Genomic DNA, 19,260 nt, shown 5'->3' with positions numbered 1-19,260 from the left:
TAGAAATGCCACTTCTAGGACTTGGCATATTAATGCAAAATATGCCTGCCGTGTGATTGGCTGGAGCTGGCTGGTGAGCCTGGCTCCAGGAAGGCTGGATGGGTCTGCCCGGTGGTGAGTGTGAGATTAGCATGTTGATGGCTTGGGAGGAGTGCACCTGGTCCCTGATGGGCCTGGACTTTCCCCACACAATGCTGGCTCCACCCCCTGTAGTGCGACTGATGACCCTAGCCCTGCCAGTGAATGAAATGGGTGGTTGAGCCATCAAGGGTACTTCAAAACCAGCTGCCACTGGTTTTCCCCCACCCTGCACCTACAGACAAAGGGTTTTACAGTATAAGAAGGGGCTGTGTCCCCATACAATTTGGTTCTTCTTGTGGATCCTTGCCAGTGGGGGCTGCTGCTGTTGCTGGGGCCAGGAGGACCGCCACTTGGTTTGTCTCCCTGCCTGGAGACCCAGTGAGCTGGCTCTGGCCCTGCCTTGCCCCCCTGCCTGCCTCCAGACCCTGCTGGAGCTTTGCTTTGGACCCCTAGCGCTGTGGGAGCTGGATTCTGTCCTCTAGCGCTGGGGAGCGCTTTACCTTTGCTCTTGGCGCTTGAGAGCGGTTTATTTTCCTTTTAGCGCTGAGCGCGCTTCTCTTGGCGCTTGAGAGCGCTTTACTTTGTCCCTGAGCGCTGGGGAGCGCCCTTTGTGCAGCCGGTGCCCACCCGGCGTTTGCCCGCTTGGATTGCCGATTTGCGGCATAGCGAGTGCCTACCTCGCTTTATATTTATTTAAGGCCGGTGCCTACCCGGCATTGCCCCGTTGTGTTTTATTATTTACGAGCCGGTGCCCACCCGGCATTGCCCCGAGATCACCGCCGCAGCCCAGGAGTGTGTGTAGCCCCTGCCGGGCCGCCGCGCTGCCCGCGACGACCCGGAAGTGTTCCTGCCGGCCGGCCAATCCCAGCGCGGCCCCGGGAGAAACAACCGGAAGTCCCGCCTCGCCGCCGGGAGAGGAGAGCCCAGCAGCGCGAGGAGAGCCGGCGGTGTTCCTGCCCCCGCAGCACCTGCGAGGTCCCGGTGAGTGCGGGGACAGGGTCCTTTGAGTTATTTAGAGCGGCCCCAGTTGGCAGAGGGCCGCTCCAACGATCCTGGGGCATTTCTGTTGCGAGCCTTGGAAGGCTCAGGCGGCCTGTTGATTTACGAGCCTGAGAGGCTCCGGGCATTCCCGTTTTCGAGCCCCGAGGCTCCCCACGCCCGCAGTTGTTCGTCGAGCCCTGAGAGGGGCTCTTGAGGTACAGTTTGTTGTTTATTTAGAGCCCGAGAGGCTCCCGCCCTACCTGTATTTACGAGCCCCGAGGCTCTGGGGCATTTTCATCGTTTTAGAGCGCTGAGCTCTTAAGTGCATATTTGTTCTAGAGCCCAGAGAGCCTCAGCAGTGCCACAGTGGTGGTTCTTGAGCCCACGAGGCTCCAACGTTGCCCTAACTTTTCCTGCACCAGTTGCCCAGCACTTTGTGGGCAACTGCTACGTTTAGGCTTTGTGGTTTGTGCTGCCTGCGCAGACCCCCTGACATTGAGACTCAGGGCATTCAGCCCCTTGCGAGGCCAGTTGGCCTGAGGGACAAGTTCGAGTGTTGTGCTACATGCACCCTGCGCATTGTAAGTTACTTGTTGATGTGATTCTTGCGCAAATGTTCTAACCTGCACCTCTGAATGTTTTTAATGCCTCATGTGCAATTGTTGATGTCCCATTACCTTTGTTAAAAGTGACCTGCTTAGGTATTTTATGTTTATCCCCTTTGCTAAAGGTGACCTGCTTAGAGGATTGTTGATGTCCCATTACCTTTGCTAAAAGTGACCTGCTTAGGTATTTTATGTTTATCCCCTTTGCTAAATGTGACCTGCTTAGGTGATTGTTTAGGTTTCCTTCCCTTTGCTAAAAGTGACCTGCTTAGGTGATGGTATTCCTTCCTTAGGTCCTGATGATAAGGTCCTAGTTCCCTGCGTGATTTTCCTACAGTGTTTAGGGTTGCGTAGGAGGTATTTACTCTTTACCAGTGATTACTGGTTGTGTGCTACATGTACTATTTTGGTGCTAATCATTATATGTGTATGTGCTAAGTGTATACCTACAAGTATTATTTCTAACAAGTGCCTACCCCTGACAGTGGTCCATGTGGCCCTGTCCTGTACATAATCCCTTGTAAATTCTGCCCGTGCCTGTTGGCACATTGTAAAGTTTGTGTGTTATCTAATGTGTTTTTACTATAATACAAAGACTATTTTTTATATAACCTTGTGTGGAGTTTCCTTTGCGGTGGGCCTTGGGTGTTGTTGCTGGGGTGCGTGCGCAAATACTTAACTCATACCGCCTCCAAGTTTAGCCTTGCTGCTCGCGTCACGTTACCTAGAGGGTGAGCAGGGGTTATCTTGGCGTGTAACTCCCTTGCCCTGACTTAGGAGTGGTGGTCTCTGACTGACTTTGGCGTGAGCCCTGGCCAGCCAGGGATCCCGTTTCTAACAAGTACTATCCGCAATCAAAGCACAAAGACATACTTCACAACACACTGGTTAGAATCACATCATTCCAATGCCCAATTACGATTCACTATTCTGGAAATTGTAGCAGCCAGCGCCAGCCAGGATAATAACAAACTTTTATCGCAGAGGGAAGCTTGGTGGATCAAGCATTTACAGACATTAACCCCAGGGGGCTTAATGACAGAATCGAACTTCTATGTTTTCTCTAGAGATGTCTTTACTATCATCATGTTATATGGCTAAACCCTCAGTATATTGTACGTGTGATGTTGATTTTAGTCAATAACTCCTTTATCCTTTCAGCTTCAACACCACCACTTCATTTCATAATTTTCTCATATTTCTCTGGGGCATATCTCTTGTATCCAGTATTTTGGTGTTAAGTTATGTTTGTGCACTTCGCTTCTGCTTCTGTTTACAGTGATTGTTGTGAGTTAGCTCTCTTGTGGCTTTACAAATCCCCTCCTCACCCTGATGTCCAGTTTCTACTATTGTACTTTTCGTTCATATGCGCTTTCTACATATGCAGCCCTTCCACCTTCTCTTAGCTTCGTTTGCACACTTCAAGATGGCGACCACGGCCAGTCCATTTTCCATGTCTTTTACGCTGATTTACCCCGGTGTCCACCAGGCTGTGCATACGCTTCGCGTTTGTAATGGCGGTGGCGTCTTTGTCCCAGACTGGCTAATTTCGTCAGGTTAGTTTCACGGGCATACTAGTGTCCTCACGCTTTCCTCTTTCATGTTTTTAGTGGATTCTTACGGAAAACTCTTTTTCACACTTCGTACAGATTTGCTCATTCAGTTGAGCGAATATCTCCCAAGGTTGCCTGTGTCTCCGTTTCTGTCCACTGGAGCAGGTTGAAACAGTTTACACTCCAGGTAAATAATTCTTGTGGGGCCCACCACAGACTTATTTCTGCTACGTTTTCAGAGTCTCTCCATTGACATGGTTCCTCATTATTATTATTTCAGTGAAGATGCGCCTCTGATTACAATTGTTCTACGACAGACGCTTCAGGCTCAGCCTCGTAGTAAGTCAGTCACCCAGTTTTGGTTTTCATTGGTTTTTTTTCATAGCGTATCCCCAACACATAGGGGTCGATTAGGATGGCGGACGGACTTGCGTCCGTCCGCCACCCCTGAGTAGGAGGGACCGTCCGCATGGGCAGCGGCGGTCCCTCCATGGCAATTAGGATGTGACCGCCACCCTGGGTACCCCCCATGTGCACCCCCCACGCAACCTTCACCCAGGGGGCCCACAACGGGCCCCCAAAGTGAATGTCCGTATGCTTTTCCACGGCGGAAAAGCAGCCGTGGAAAAGCATTACTTTCCCTACATCCTAATATGGCTGGCGGTGTCTGATAGACACCGCCAGCCATGTTAGTGCTTTTCCGCCGTGGTGGCCTTCCGACCGCGGCGGAAAAGTGGAGGACAGATTGTGAGACCCACCAGCCATCCTAATTTGGCGGTGGGTCTTTCAGGCCTCCTCGGCGGATTCCCCGCATACTCCGGGCCGGCGGTGGCTTCCGCCGGCCCGGAGTATGCGGGGAATCCGCCATCATAATGACCCCCATAGTTTCCTCATATCTCTTTCAGCCACGATTTTTCCAGTAGTCCCCAGTCTTATGTATTGTTTCGCTGCATTCAACTTCCTTCACACAGCCTAGTACAGCAGTAAGTCTTGTTGTAGACTTTATTTCTGGATTTGGTCTGGTATCTCAGCATGGCTATCTCTTTAAGTGTTATGGTGATGGTCTCTTCTAGTATTACAGGAATGCTTTTTCTTGTTTAGTTTAATCCTGGTGTGAGTTCTAAAGTTCTATTTTTCACGTGGTGTTGTTTTAATTACTCCACCGTTATTGACTAGTAAACAACCATACTAGCCAGCTTTTTTACATGCTGTAACTGAACCCCGTACATTGTTTATATTATGTGTATTTCATTGTTTTGCACGCAGTACTATGACAAAGTTTATTATTCTTTTTTCCCAACAGTGCCCCCGAAGAAGGGATACTCTCCCGAAATGCATTGGGCATCAGGGCTTTATTGAGTGTGTAACACATGAATGTGTAGTACTTTTTTATTTGCATGTAGCATCATTGTTTTAGTATCTGGTTGTTAGATCGATAAAGTTTTACAACCCATTGTAATGTTTGTATGAAAAGTCAAATACAAACTGTTTCGCCAATTTCTGTTCTCTGAGCATTGTTTGCTTGCATGTTAAAAACAGATACTTGGAATAAGCGTAAATTTAGCAAAGTATAACTTAGTTTATGTGTTTAGTTTGAGTACAGTACATACTTTAATTCAGCAATGCGCCTGGCATACTAGTGGTTTTCCCCCAGAACAATTTTTTTTTTTGGATAATCATCTCCTACATGCCTCCCAGTTTGGGTTTAGGGCCAAACATTCTACAGAGACTGCCCTCCTTTCCTCAACAGAGCTGCTTCGTCAGAAAGCAGATGAAGGACAGACCGCCACTCTAATATTGCTGGACTTAAGCGCGGCATTCGATACCGTGTCGCACTCTAAACTTCTGACCAGCTTGAGCGAGTTGGGGATTGAGGGGTCAGCCTATGAATGGATGGTCTCCTTTTTGGCGGACAGAAAATTCGAAATACACTGTCCCCCCTTTAGGTCCACGCCTAGAATCCTAAAACAAGGGGTCCCGCAGGGCTCTATTTTGAGCCCTACGTTGTTTAATCTCTATATGGAACCCCTGGCTAGGATGGTGGAATCCTACGGGGTGGACATTGTATCTTATGTGGATGATACGCAACTGGTGGGTACTCTATCTCATAACCCAGTTGAGACGGCGGACAATTTCTCCGCCTGTCTGGTATCACTTGCAGCATGGATGAAGAGCGATTGCCTACGTCTTAATGGCAATAAGACTGAACTCTTGGTGATTGGCTCTTCTCCATCCATCTGGACAGCCGCATGGTGGCCCATGGAGTTGGGTCCGACACCCGTCCCCTCTAACACAGTGAAGAACTTGGGAGTTCTACTGGACACTAATCTCTCTTACTCCCAACATATTGCCAAGATATCAGGGAAATGTTATGGCATACTGAAGGTCCTGCGTAAAATCTTGGATCTTTTACCTATGACAGCTAGGAAAACATTAGTACATGCCTTGGTCACGTCCCATCTTGACTACGGGAATTCCCTGCTGTGTGCCTTAGCAATAAGGGCCTGAACCAGCTACAATATGTGCAAAACGCGGCGGCTAGGCTGGTTTTAAAGTTGCCTAGGAAGTCCTCGGGGAAATGTGTGTTACAGACCTTGCACTGGCTCCCCATGAGAGAACACATTCGGTTTAAGACCATGTGCATAAGCCATCGGATTGCACATGGCAAGGGCCCGACTCATCTTCATAGGTTACTTACCATATACCGCCCGAAATGCCTCTTGAGATCTATGGGCAGTATGCAGTTCTCGGTCTCCCGCATCTACAAATCACAGATGGGTGGGCGCTCTTTCAGGTTCCTGGCAAGTAAGCAGTGGAATGATCTGCCTGTTGATCTTCATATGGAACCGTCGGAAACGAGATTTCGACAGAAATTCAAGACCTATTTGTTCCCGGTAGCTTAGTATCTTCCTAGCGCCCCCCCGTCTCTTTCCCCTGAGTAGGTGGTGATCTCTGTTTTATTTTTAGTGGGCATGCATCCTAGCGCGGAGACGCACTGTTTACTCAAGACCTATTTGTTCCCGGTAGCTTAGTATCTTCCTAGCGCCCCCCGTCTCTTTCCCCTGAGTAGGTGGTGATCTCTGTTTTATTTTTAGTGGGCATGCATCCTAGCGCGGAGACGCACTGTTTGAGTGTATTCAGGCGCTTAATAAATGTTTTATTATTATTATTATTGTTATATATTAATTATGGTTAAAATATATACACTCCTTATATTGATGCTTAACATGTATACAGGTCATTACATAAGCAACATAAGTATTTGACCACATGCTTATGAGTCTCTATTTATTATAATCACACTTAGCACAACATATACAATATGGGTAAGTATCTCCATGTATTTATATTTTTGTTATACTTACTGAAGGAATAGAAATAAAATAAAGGTAAAAATACATAAATAGATACAAATATATATATATATATATATATATATATATATATATATATATATATATATATATATATATATATCCATACTAATAATATAAAGAGAGAGCCCAAACCTTTGAGGCGGGTAATCTCAGGAACCACAGCACCAATCACAACACCCAATACAGCGTTGGAAAGGGCAGTTGCAGCAGAAGGACATAGGCTATACAGACGCCCACCATATACATTTAAAAGGTAAAAGAACCGTGCCAGCAAAGTAGTCCCTTGTGGGCGTGTCTGCGTTGTGCTGTGGGCGTGTGCTGGGGGCGTGTGCTGGGGGCGTGACAAACACTGGGGGCGTGTGGTACGGTCCACCCTTCATGCCATGTCTCATATTTTGTGCTAATCCCACCCTGCTCCCTTTAAATACCCCTGCACCCCATGATCATAACCCACCCTTACTCCTTAAAATACCCCAACACCCTTAAACACTAACCCATCTTAACCCTTTAAAATATACCCTGTACCCCAAAACCCAAACCTATCCCTAAACCCTAAAAATACCCCTTTACCCCAAAACCCAAACCTAGCCCTGAACCCTATAAATACCCCTGTACCTCAAAACCCAAACCTACCCCTGAACCCTAAAAAAACCTGTGTACCCCAAAACCCAAACCTAGCCCTGAACCCTAAAAATACCACTGTACCCCAAAACCCAATCCTACCGCTAAACCCTAAAATACCCCTGTACCCCAAAACACAAACGTAGCCCTGAACCCTTAAAATACTCCTGTGCCCCAAAACCCAAACCTAGCCCTGAACCCAAAAAATACCCCTGCACCCCTAAACCCAAACCTACCCCTGAACCCTAAAATACCTCTGTACCCCAAAACCCAAACTTAGCCCTGAACCCTAAAAATACCCCTGTACCCCAAAACCCAAACCTAGCCCTGAACCCTTAAAATACCCCTGTACCCCAAAACCCAAACGTACCCCTGAACCCTAAAAATACCCCTATATCCCAAAACCCCAAACTATATCTGAACCCTTAAAATACCCCTGTACCCCAAAACCCAAACCTAGCCCTGAACCCTAAAAATATCCCTGTACCCCAAAACCCAAACCGAGCTCTGAACCCTAAAAATACCCCTGTACCCCAAAACCCAAACCTACCCCTGAACCCTAAAATACCTCTGTACCCCAAAACCCAAACCTAGCCCTGAACCCTAAAAATACCCCTGTACCCCAAAACCCAAACCTAGCCCTGAGCCCTAAAAATACCCCTGTACCCCAAAACCCAAACCTAGCCCTGAACCCTTAAAATATCCCTGTACCCCAAAACCCAAACCTACCCCTGAACCCTAAAAATACCACTATACCCCAAAACCCAAAACTATATCTGAACCCTTAAAATACCCCTGTACCCCAAAACCCAAACCTAGCCCTGAACCCTAAAAATACCCCTGTACCTCAAAACCCAAACCTAGCCCTGAACCCTTAAAATACCCCTGTACCCCAAACCTACCCCTGAACCCTAAAAATACCCCTGTACCCCAAAACCCATACCTATCCCTAAATCCTAAAACTACCCCTGTACCCCATACCCCAAAACTATATCTGAACCCTTAAAATACCCAAACACCCCAAAACATATACCTCAGTACCCCAAAACATATACCCCTATACCCATACTTACCTTATCCAAACATTAAAAAAAACATGCTTTTACCATTCATGCATTCACACCGAATTTCCCAAACCTACCCCTGAACTACCCCTGAACCCTAAAAATACCCGTGTACCCCAAAACCCAAACCTAGCCCTGAACCCTAAAAATACCACTGTACCCCAAAACCCAATCCTACCGCTAAACCCTAAAATACCCCTGTACCCCAAAACCCAAACGTAGCCCTGAACCCTTAAAATACTCCTGTGCCCCAAAACCCAAACCTAGCCCTGAACCCAAAAAATACCCCTGTACCCCTAAACCCAAACCTACCCCTGAACCCTAAAATACCTCTGTACCCCAAAACCCAAACTTAGCCCTGAACCCTAAAAATACCCCTGTACCCCAAAACCCAAACCTAGCCCTGAACCCTTAAAATACCCCTGTACCCCAAAACCCAAACGTACCCCTGAACCCTAAAAATACCCCTATATCCCAAAACCCCAAACTATATCTGAACCCTTAAAATACCCCTGTACCCCAAAACCCAAACCTAGCCCTGAACCCTAAAAATATCCCTGTACCCCAAAACCCAAACCGAGCCCTGAACCCTAAAAATACCCCTGTACCCCAAAACCCAAACCTACCCCTGAACCCTAAAATACCTCTGTACCCCAAAACCGAAACCTAGCCCTGAACCCTAAAAATACCCCTGTACCCCAAAACCCAAACCTAGCCCTGAGCCCTAAAAATACCCCTGTACCCCAAAACCCAAACCTAGCCCTGAACCCTTAAAATATCCCTGTACCCCAAAACCCAAACCTACCCCTGAACCCTAAAAATACCACTATACCCCAAAACCCAAAACTATATCTGAACCCTTAAAATACCCCTGTACCCCAAAACCCAAACCTAGCCCTGAACCCTAAAAATACCCCTGTACCTCAAAACCCAAACCTAGCCCTGAACCCTTAAAATACCCCTGTACCCCAAACCTACCCCTGAACCCTAAAAATACCCCTGTACCCCAAAACCCATACCTATCCCTAAATCCTAAAACTACCCCTGTACCCCATACCCCAAAACTATATCTGTACCCTTAAAATACCCAAACACCCCAAAACATATACCTCAGTACCCCAAAACATATACCCCTATACCCATACTTACCTTATCCAAACATTAAAAAAACATGCTTTTACCATTCATGCATTCACACCGAATTTCGTTGTAAATGTATGCGTAGTAAAAGCATATAAAATGCAATGCCATGCGTTATAATGGCATTGCGGAGTCATGGTACTTTCGTAATGAAAGTATGCGGAGTGATGGTATGCGGAAAGAAAGTTGCGGAATAATCGGTGTTTACCCTCCCCCAGTAAGTACATTGGTGGCATGGCGGCCCACATCTCCAGCAACATACTCATATTTTTTCACCACCCATTTGAAAAATGCACAGGTCTCTCTCATTGATGGCCAGCACCAACATACACTTTTAGACACACCTCCCGCCACAAGTTCTAGAATTGCGAACTTTAGAGCTGGGGAGCTACGTTCGAATCTCGGCATCAGCTCAACATCCTGTGATTCCAGGCAAATCGCTTTGTCTCCCCGTGCCTACCACAAATGAATGTGTTCTTCTGTAATGTAAATTGTGCTTATGCCATGTTGTCGAGTTTGCGCTATATAATATTGCAAGGAAAAATAAAGTAGGGAAAGTCGAGTTCACACACTACTGACCGCGCACTCTTAAGTGCATCAGCAGTGCACTGTGAATCGGAGCGTTTCACAGGCCTGTCACATATAAGAAATGCTATCAAAACGAAATCCTACAAAACAATATACTACTGGCCGGCAGCAATTCATACCTGGAAAACGTCAGCATGGGCTGCTATCAACAATGAAATCATAAACCAAGGACTTATAGAAATTGAAGACTCGCTGTATATATTATGCGAGAAATCCTTACAAGATTTCAGCCTGCCGCCAGCGGTCCAAACTAACCTAACTGGATACCACAATATCGCTACCGCACACAATATTCCAGAGCTAAATAACTACCTTGCTCAACACTTGCCTAACTTAGTTCCCGATCAACAACTCGCCTACCACACCATATTTGATAGTGTTGAAAAGAAGCAAGGCAAACTATTGTTCATATACGCCCCCAGTGGCACAGGAAAGACTTACCTAATCAACCTCATACTTGCCAATTGCCACTTTGCTAACATCTGGGAAAACAGCACATTCTACCTTTGAACTGCCTCTAACAGTCCCCCTTGAAAAGCATTCAATATGCTCTATTCGGAAAAACGGACCTTTGGGGACACTGCTTCAAAATGTGTCTCTTATCATGTGGGACGAATGTACAATGACACACCGCTCACATATTGAGGCAGTTGACAGAACTCTCAAAGACATTGGAGATTCATACAACATAATTAGAGGTGTTACTTTTGTGTTTGCTGGAGACTTCCGACAAACTCTTCCTGTGGTGCCTACAGGAACGCGGGCTGATATACTAAAAGCATGCTTAAAAGCATCACACCTATGGAACTCTGTACAATCTATTACCTTGCGCACTAACATGAGGACACATTTAGGAGGTGGAGATACACAATTTGCAGATCTTCTAATAGAAGTGGCCAACGGAGACATACCTGACACAAATGGCTTTATCAACATATAAAACTTAGGTATGCGTCTCTGTACCCTAAATGAACTCATACAACATGTTTACCCAGACATCAAGCATCTTCTCAGCAAAGATTACACATGGATTTGCGAAAGGTCTATAGTTGCCGCCCAAAACTCTGCAGTGCATCATATTAATGAACACATACTACAACTATTCCCAGGTGAAACCACAATATATAATTCCATTAATACAGTATTAGATACACAAGACGCTGTGCATTATCCCCAAGAATTCCTCCACTCACTTAACCCTTCAGGCCTTCCTCCTCATACACTCCAAATGAAAGTAGGTGTTCCTATCATGTTATTACAAAACCTACATCCACCAAATCTCTACAATGGGACGCGCCTACAAGTTAAATCTCTTTTACCTTATGTAATAGAGACTACTATTCTCACTGGCCCTGCTGCAGGACAGTTAGCCCATATTCCCTGGATACCCATGATCCCTACTGATCTACCATTTCAATTCAAACGCTTACAATTCCCTAATAACATTGCTTTTGCATCCACCATTAACAAATCACAAAGTCAGACATACAAAGTCATTGGGATAGACTTACGAGAGGACTGCTTCACTCATGGACAGTTATATGTCGCGCTATCGAGGTCGGGAAATTCCGACAACCAATTTATTTTACTTCCTGATTCTCATGAAACACGAAATGTCGTCTACCATGAAGTTTTGAAGTAAATGTTATTTTCAATACTAAAACCATTGCTGCTTAGCCTTTTTTTACCCGGACAACGTCGGGACGGGCCGCTAGTATATATATATAGTAAGCGCTATATAAATGTAATCACACTACAATATATATATATATATTTACACAACTTTATCATTATATCCATATATAAGCAGATCACTACATTAATAAGGTAAAGAGTGAATGCTTATGGGTTTATTTTCCTATACCACATCTGTCACAAAGTGTAAATATGATCATAGCAATTGTTTCTAAGTGCTTCACTTTGGGTGGAAATATACATTTCCCAAAAAATAAAATTAATTTAAAAGTTATGAAAACAATTTATATATATATATATATTCACTGAAAAAACCATAGGTTATAGACCATATATAGTTAGGAATTCGCATTTACAAAACCTTATTTTACTCACACAAAACCATTGAAATTCCATATATAGTTAGTTGCACTAACTATATATCGCGCACCCGCAATCCACTGCTGATGATGTCACATATTACATCATTCATGACATGGTCAGTGACATCACTGATGACATCACTGATGACATCTCAAAAGACATCACTGATGACATCTCAAATGACATCACTGATGACATCACTGATGACATCTCATTTGACATTACTGATCACATCACTGATGATATCATTCATGTGATAATACGATGAACCTCTTCAGACTCTAATATAACCTTAGATACAATCAGTGTAAACAGACACTCACAGACTGTCACTCATCCATGGAGTTACTCACACACCTAGTCAGTCATGCAAAGAATCAATCACACCTCCATTTCCTCAACTATACAGTTATACAAACTTTACTTATTCAAACATATACTAACACATATTTACTCTCTTATACAATCCCTGATACAAGTTCACAATGATCCATACAGCCACTCACACATTCACTGGCTCTTATGCACAGTTATTTATATATGTCAACTCTCACATGTACTGTGTTTTACATATGTACTTACTTTGACATGTAGCACTGAGATATCCATTCACTCACCAATACACTCATGCACACAGTCAACCGCCCATACAGCTGTTTACACATGCACTTTTGAAACCATACATCTAGTGAATCAACTGCTCACACATCTATGCACAGAGTCATACACCTCCCAGCCACCCACACACACACTCAGTCTCCCATACAAATACTTGGGCAACCAATCAATAACCCATATAGTTACTCATATAGCTACTTATCAACACATGCAACAGTTTACAGAACAACAGACATAATGATGCACAAATTAAGACAGTTTAGTCACTAACCCATGCACTCAGTGAGACACATTTAATCACTCACTCATACAGTCAGTCATGCACCTACTAAATCCTTCATCCAGACACTTATACATCCACTCATTCTTCAATATGTAAGACATATTTTAACTTTACAGAAACATACAGTCACTGGATGTTGTCATCAGTGATGTCATCAGTGATGTCATTTGAGATGTCATCAGTGATGTCATCAGTGATGTCACTGACCATGTCATGAATGATGTAATATGTGACATCATCAGCAGTGGATTGCGGGTGCGCGATATATAGTTAGTGCAACTAACTATATATGGAATTTCAATGGTTTTGTGTGAGTAAAATAAGGTTTTGTAAATGCGAATTCCTAACTATATATGGTCTATAACCTATGGTTTTTTCAGTGAATTTTCAAGGTTTTGTAAATGCTAATTCCTAACTATATATGGTCTATAACCTATGGTTTTTTCAGTGAATTTTCAAGGTTTTGTAAATGCTAATTCCTAACTATATATGGTCTATAGCCTATGGTTTTTTCAGTGAATATATATATATACATACATATATAAACATATATCATCTGTATATCTATATAAATACAAACATAAATGCATGCATACATATACTTATATGCATTTTAGGGTTGTTAGGGCATTTTCGTGTGTATTATGTTGCTTTTTTAGGGCTTTTGGGTCAATTAAGTAGGGTTCCCGGAGCCTAGGGCTGAGGGGCCGGTTCAGTTTCGTGCGTATTGGTGTTGGCAAGGTTTTGAGGGATTTTGGCGGTTTTTGGTCGAGATTTGGCCGTTTTATGGCTTTTTTTTGTGTTTGCGGGGGGCGCGTATTCGGGTTGAAATGCGTCCCCGTTCCAGTGGATGGATTGGGCTGATGTTTGGTGAGATGTTAGGGAATCGCTGGAACTAGTGTCCAGCCAAGTTTGAAGCGGATCGGAGCAGTGGAAGTGCTTTAAAGAGCAATTTTTGTGCGGAGTAGCGAATTGCCATGTTATTCAATGGGAGTTTTTGGTGCGCATGGAGAAGGTGAATTTGGGGTGTTCCAGTTGCGCTAGAGGGACGGGGCTTGGGTGAGCTGTAGGGAGAGTGGATCGGCAGGTGTGCCGAATTTTTGGGATTTGTTGGCCGAAGGGAAGGGTGTGCTTGGGCAAAGTCGATTTGGTGAAAACGGTGCGTTATTTACATGAAAGTTGAAAAAACACTAATAAAAGCAAAGCTAAAAAGCCACCTCATTAGAAACAGAATGGCTTTAACTTAAACGAGGGCGAGATCTATTGCATTTTCAATGCTTGTTTACTTTGGTTCCATCAAGAAGGCATTCAGATGTGTCACACATTTGCCATAAATTCTGAATGTTAGCACTCTAGTTGCACATTAGATCACTGTAGTAAAGCTACTGCTCACCAGGGACGTCTGCTGCTGGTATTCAAAGTGCATGTTTCAGTCTGCATGTCAGAATTTTTTTAATGAAATAGAAGAGGATTTGAGAAGTCACTCAAAATGATCCCTAATTTTTCTTTCTGAAGCACTAATCATACTTTCTATGGCAAAATTAACCCCCTCATGTTGTTCCTTTTTAAATTGAGTGTTTTCAGACTTACCACTTCATTCCAATCAAGATGGCTTCTGGTGTGCCATACTTTTGTCATAAGTAAGACTGTTAGCGCTCTAGTTGTTCTTTAGAACACTCTGGGACATTCTGTCATTGGGCTATACTTGGGGTACATCTGGGTGATATTTGGACTACATTTAGGCTCTTTTGTCTCTGGTGGCCATCTTGGGAGACTATGTCAGAATTTTTTAATGAAATTGAAGAGGGTTTGAGAAGTCACTCAAAATGTGCCCTAATTTTTCTTTCTGCAGCACTAATCATAATTCATATGGCAAAATATACCCCCTCATTTTGTTCCTTTTTAAATTAAATGTTTTAAGAGTTACCACTTTATTCCAATCAAGATGGCTTCAGGTGTGCCATACCTTTGTAATAAGTAGGACTGTTAGCGCTCTAGTTGTTCTTTAGAACACTCTGGGACATTCTGTCATTGGGCTATACTTGGGCTACATCTGGGTGATATTTGGGCTACATTTGGGCTCTTTTGTCTCTGGTGGCCATTTTGGGAGACTGCATGTCAGAATTTTTTTATGAAATAGAAGAGGATTTGAAAAGTCACTCAAAATGTGCCCTAATTTTTCTTTCTGCAGCACTAATAATACCTTCTATTGCATAATATACCCCCTCATTTTGTTCCTTTTTAAATTAAATGTCTTAAGAGTTACCACTTTATTCCCATCACGATGGCTCCAGGTGTGCTATACCTTTGTAATAAGTAGGACTGTTAGCGCTCTAGTTGTTCTTTAGAACACTCTGGGACATTCTGTCATTGGGCTATACTTGGGCTACATCTGGGTGATATTTGGGCTACATTTGGGCTCTTTTGTCTCTGGTGGCCATTTTGGGAGACTGCATGTCAGAATGTTTTAATGAAATAGAAAAGGATTTGAGAAGTCACTCAAAATGTGCCCTAATTTTTCATTCTGCAGCACTAATCATACTTTCTATGGCAAAATATACCCCCTCATGTTGTTTCTTTTTAAATTAAATGTTTTAAGAGTTACCACTTTATTCCAATCAAGATGGCTTCAGGTGTGCCATACCTTTGTAATAAGTAGGACTGTTAGCGCTCTAGTTGTTCTTTAGAACACTCTGGGACATTCTGTCATTGGGCTATACTTGGGCTACATCTGGGTGATATTTGGGCTACATTTGGGCTCTTTTGTCTCTGGTGGCCATTTTGGGAGACTGCATGTCAGAATGTTTTAATGAAATAGAAAAGGATTTGAGAAGTCACTCAAAATGTGCCCTAATTTTTCATTCTGCAGCACTAATCATACTTTCTATGGCAAAATATACCCCCTCATGTTGTTTCTTTTTAAATTAAATGTTTTAAGAGTTACCACTTTATTCCAATCAAGATGGCTTCAGGTGTGCCATACCTTTGTAATAAGTAGGACTGTTAGCGCTCTAGTTGTTCTTTAGAACACTCTAGGAGGCTGCAGTAGAACACAAAGGAATCAACTGACAGTCTCTGTCCTTGTTGGATGTACATGTTTTACTGAGAATGTCAGACTTCATTTTCACATGCCTGAGAAAGATAATGTGAATTTACAGAAAATATGCTTTCAGTTTAGCTTATAGATCCCCTTCCAAACCACTGTGGGAAAATCATGAGATATTAGTTTTCTTTCAAACAATATTCATGATATCACAGCAGAAGGTTTTTTCACATGGTAAAATCACCTTAGAACCCACCACAATTCCTAAAACGAGTATGGTACCATCAACAAATGATTTATAATGTAACTAAAGTCCTAAAACCCTCTATTAACTACAATGCTTTTTAATGAGGTGCTATCATGTATATTGGTCCCAAGATGGCTGCCAACACTTCTTGGATGAAGTGCTGACAGCCAATCAGATCAGATGTGTGGTTAGGCTCCGCCCAGATATATATCTTTTTTTGAACCTAAATTACTCAAAATCCACTGGAGCACATATATTGAGACCTAGCAAAAGCACATCGGGCTAACAGTCCCTACAATTTTGCCAAGTTTCGTGCAAATCCATTCAGCCGTTCGAGCTAAAAGTGAGGCCAACCGCCCTATGGAAATTAACATGGGAAAAACGTGTTTTGGGACCCCCCTTTTTTCTCGGCCCCCCCTTGATGAAACCCCCCCAAATTGTCAGGGGCTGCTCAGAAACAAAATGTTCCATTTTCCTGAAAATTTCAGCCAATTCGGTCCACAAACGCCAAAGTTATTAGACATAGAATTTTCAAAAATCCCATAGAGAAAAAATCCTAACTATATATACCTACTGGCGACCGCCAGTAGGTAATATATATATATATATATATATATATATATATACATATACATCTACTCTTTGACACAATATACTTTTCTTTCAAGTTATCCCGTACCTCCACTCTCTGACTTATCCCAAAACTCTTTTACTACTGTGAAATCCCAAACAAAGCTTTCCAAAGTCATCCCTCCTCTATAAATCCTTTAGCCTATTCATCTAACTGCAGGCTCTCTGACTCATCCCAAACCCTCATAACTACTACAAACACCCAAATACCAATTTCCAAACTCTTCCTTCCTCTATCCATCCTTTATCCTATTCAAACAACTGACAGGCTCACATGTCCACCACTCCCAAACCACTCTCAATAGAAACGTTTATTTCCCTCTACTAATCCACAACTAACCCACATTAAGTTCCAGAGTAGCGTGCTACCCGCCAAAAAGCACGTCAGCACCTCATCTGGGGTGGTAAGCGCTATATGAATGCAATTACAATTGCAATTTTGAAGCTATGAAATAACTTACTCTGTCCAGTGATTATGTGAAAAGTAAAAGGAATGTGCATTTGGATATAGCAAACCCAGTGACACCAATAATGTACTTTTTGCCCAAGATTCACAAAGGTGGATCAATGCCGCCATGTAGACCTATTATATCAGGAATTGGGTCCCGTCCATATAGAATTTCTGAATATATTGATATATTTCTAGCACCTACGGTCAGTAAAATAGCTTTATACATAAAATACACCAAAGTCCTGTTGAGAAAATCACTAGAGATTTCTTGGGAGTACTCATACTATTTGGGCACTAAGGATGTTAAAAGCTTATACACTGTTATTAAACATGAGGATGAGATAACTACTTTAAGATATTTTTTCTCATCTAAATCTGATACCTTTCTAAAATATGTGTATCTGCTTGTAGAGATGACAAAACTTGTGTTACAGACTAACTATTTTTTCTATCACGGAAACTTGTATTAACAAATCAGAGGAACGTCTTCGGGAGCAAGGTTTTCTCCCCTTATGTCAATCTTTTTATGGGTTTCTATGAGAGGGAACATGCCAGAAAAGATACCCTACATGATGGCTGTTACATGGTTTTGATATATTGATATTTTTTTTTCTATTTGGAATGGCGCTGAAGTGAAGTTGCAGAATTATCTTGACTTTTTAAACTGGATGTGAAGAACCAAATGTTACATAGCAGGTAATGTATCTAAGCAGGTTTTTAAATACGCTTTCAGGCTTAGAGTACAGAATCAACTTATGCAAAACTCAAAACAAGGACATCTGGGTAGTTCCCAGTTTTATGTAGAGAGCAGTTCCTTGATATGGAGCACCCTACAACACCAGCAACAAAAACTACCTAGTTTGGTGTGGATAGCCCTGTGCTAATCATATGCTTGAAAACTATGCTAGAAAAACAGACATTTGAGGTAAGCATATTCAGTATGTTGCTGGTGCTGTAGGGTGCTGCATATAAAGGAGCTGCCCTCCACCTAAACTTGGGAACTACACAGAAATCTGTGCTTCCTGTTTTGCATAATTTATTTGCCAATAATACTGAAAGGGTATTTTCTTCACTTATACTGGGTGCTCCCTTGTGTCTTGACAAAGCTGTACCTGTCTAGTGTGCTCTGACTAGAGTAAAGCAGGCGCCAGGGGTGACCTTTATTCATACCAGGTTGGCTTGTATGGTATTTTACCAATCCAAATCTATGATAATGTTCCTTGAGTGGTAAAAGCCTCTTGTCATTTTTTAGCTCAGTGTGAATGGCACTGAGCTAATCTGGTGTATAAAGAATTAGCTGCAATAATGGCAAAAGGATGGAGTAGTTTCTGTCCTGTAACTCCAGTTCTGTAGTAGGGGTATCTCTGTTATAGTCATAATCTAGTGAATAGTCCCGCCCATGTGCGTGGACCCCGGCAATCAAAAATAATCTCTTAAATTGTCAAAATAATGCAGAAACTGCAAAGACACTTAAGAGAGAATTTAAAGACAAATAATGCAGCCTATATCCACAGGCTACACTGTCCAGTACTTCAACTAGAAATTCCACCAAAAAACACCACACACAAAACAGCCTGCAGTTTCTACCATAGAGAAACTTGCCTCCCCCAGTCAAAGACTCTGGAATGATAGAGAGGAAGGTAGGGACACACAAGCCCCATAGGCTGCCATTATGTGGCTTAAATAGGATACTGTGCCTTTAAGAGACCTTTCCAGAACTTCTCCCAGTATCCCAGAATGCATAGCAGGTCCCTCTACTTTCAGTTCTTTTTGAAGGCGAAGCACGCCAGACCTGTCGCATTCTTTACATGATGAAATATCTCCACCGGGGAGGAGGGCGGGCACTTATGACTATAACAGAGATACCCCTACTACAGAACTGGAGCTACAGGACAGAAACCACTCCTTCTGTAGTAGGGG

General features: G+C 43.1%; 1 protein-coding gene across 3 annotated transcripts in view; it reads right to left on the bottom strand.

Annotated features, from left to right (window-relative positions):
* Window positions 1-19,260, bottom strand: part of MINDY4B (MINDY family member 4B) — a 386,720-nt gene that overhangs the window by 264,085 nt on the left and 103,375 nt on the right. The window lies entirely within an intron of this gene.

This window comes from Lissotriton vulgaris, chromosome 11, assembly GCF_964263255.1.
Source record: "Lissotriton vulgaris chromosome 11, aLisVul1.2, whole genome shotgun sequence".
In the NCBI taxonomy this organism is placed as follows: Eukaryota; Metazoa; Chordata; class Amphibia; order Caudata; family Salamandridae; genus Lissotriton; species Lissotriton vulgaris.
Note: the sequence above shows the minus strand (reverse complement) of the source record. Positions and strands in the feature narration are given on the sequence as shown.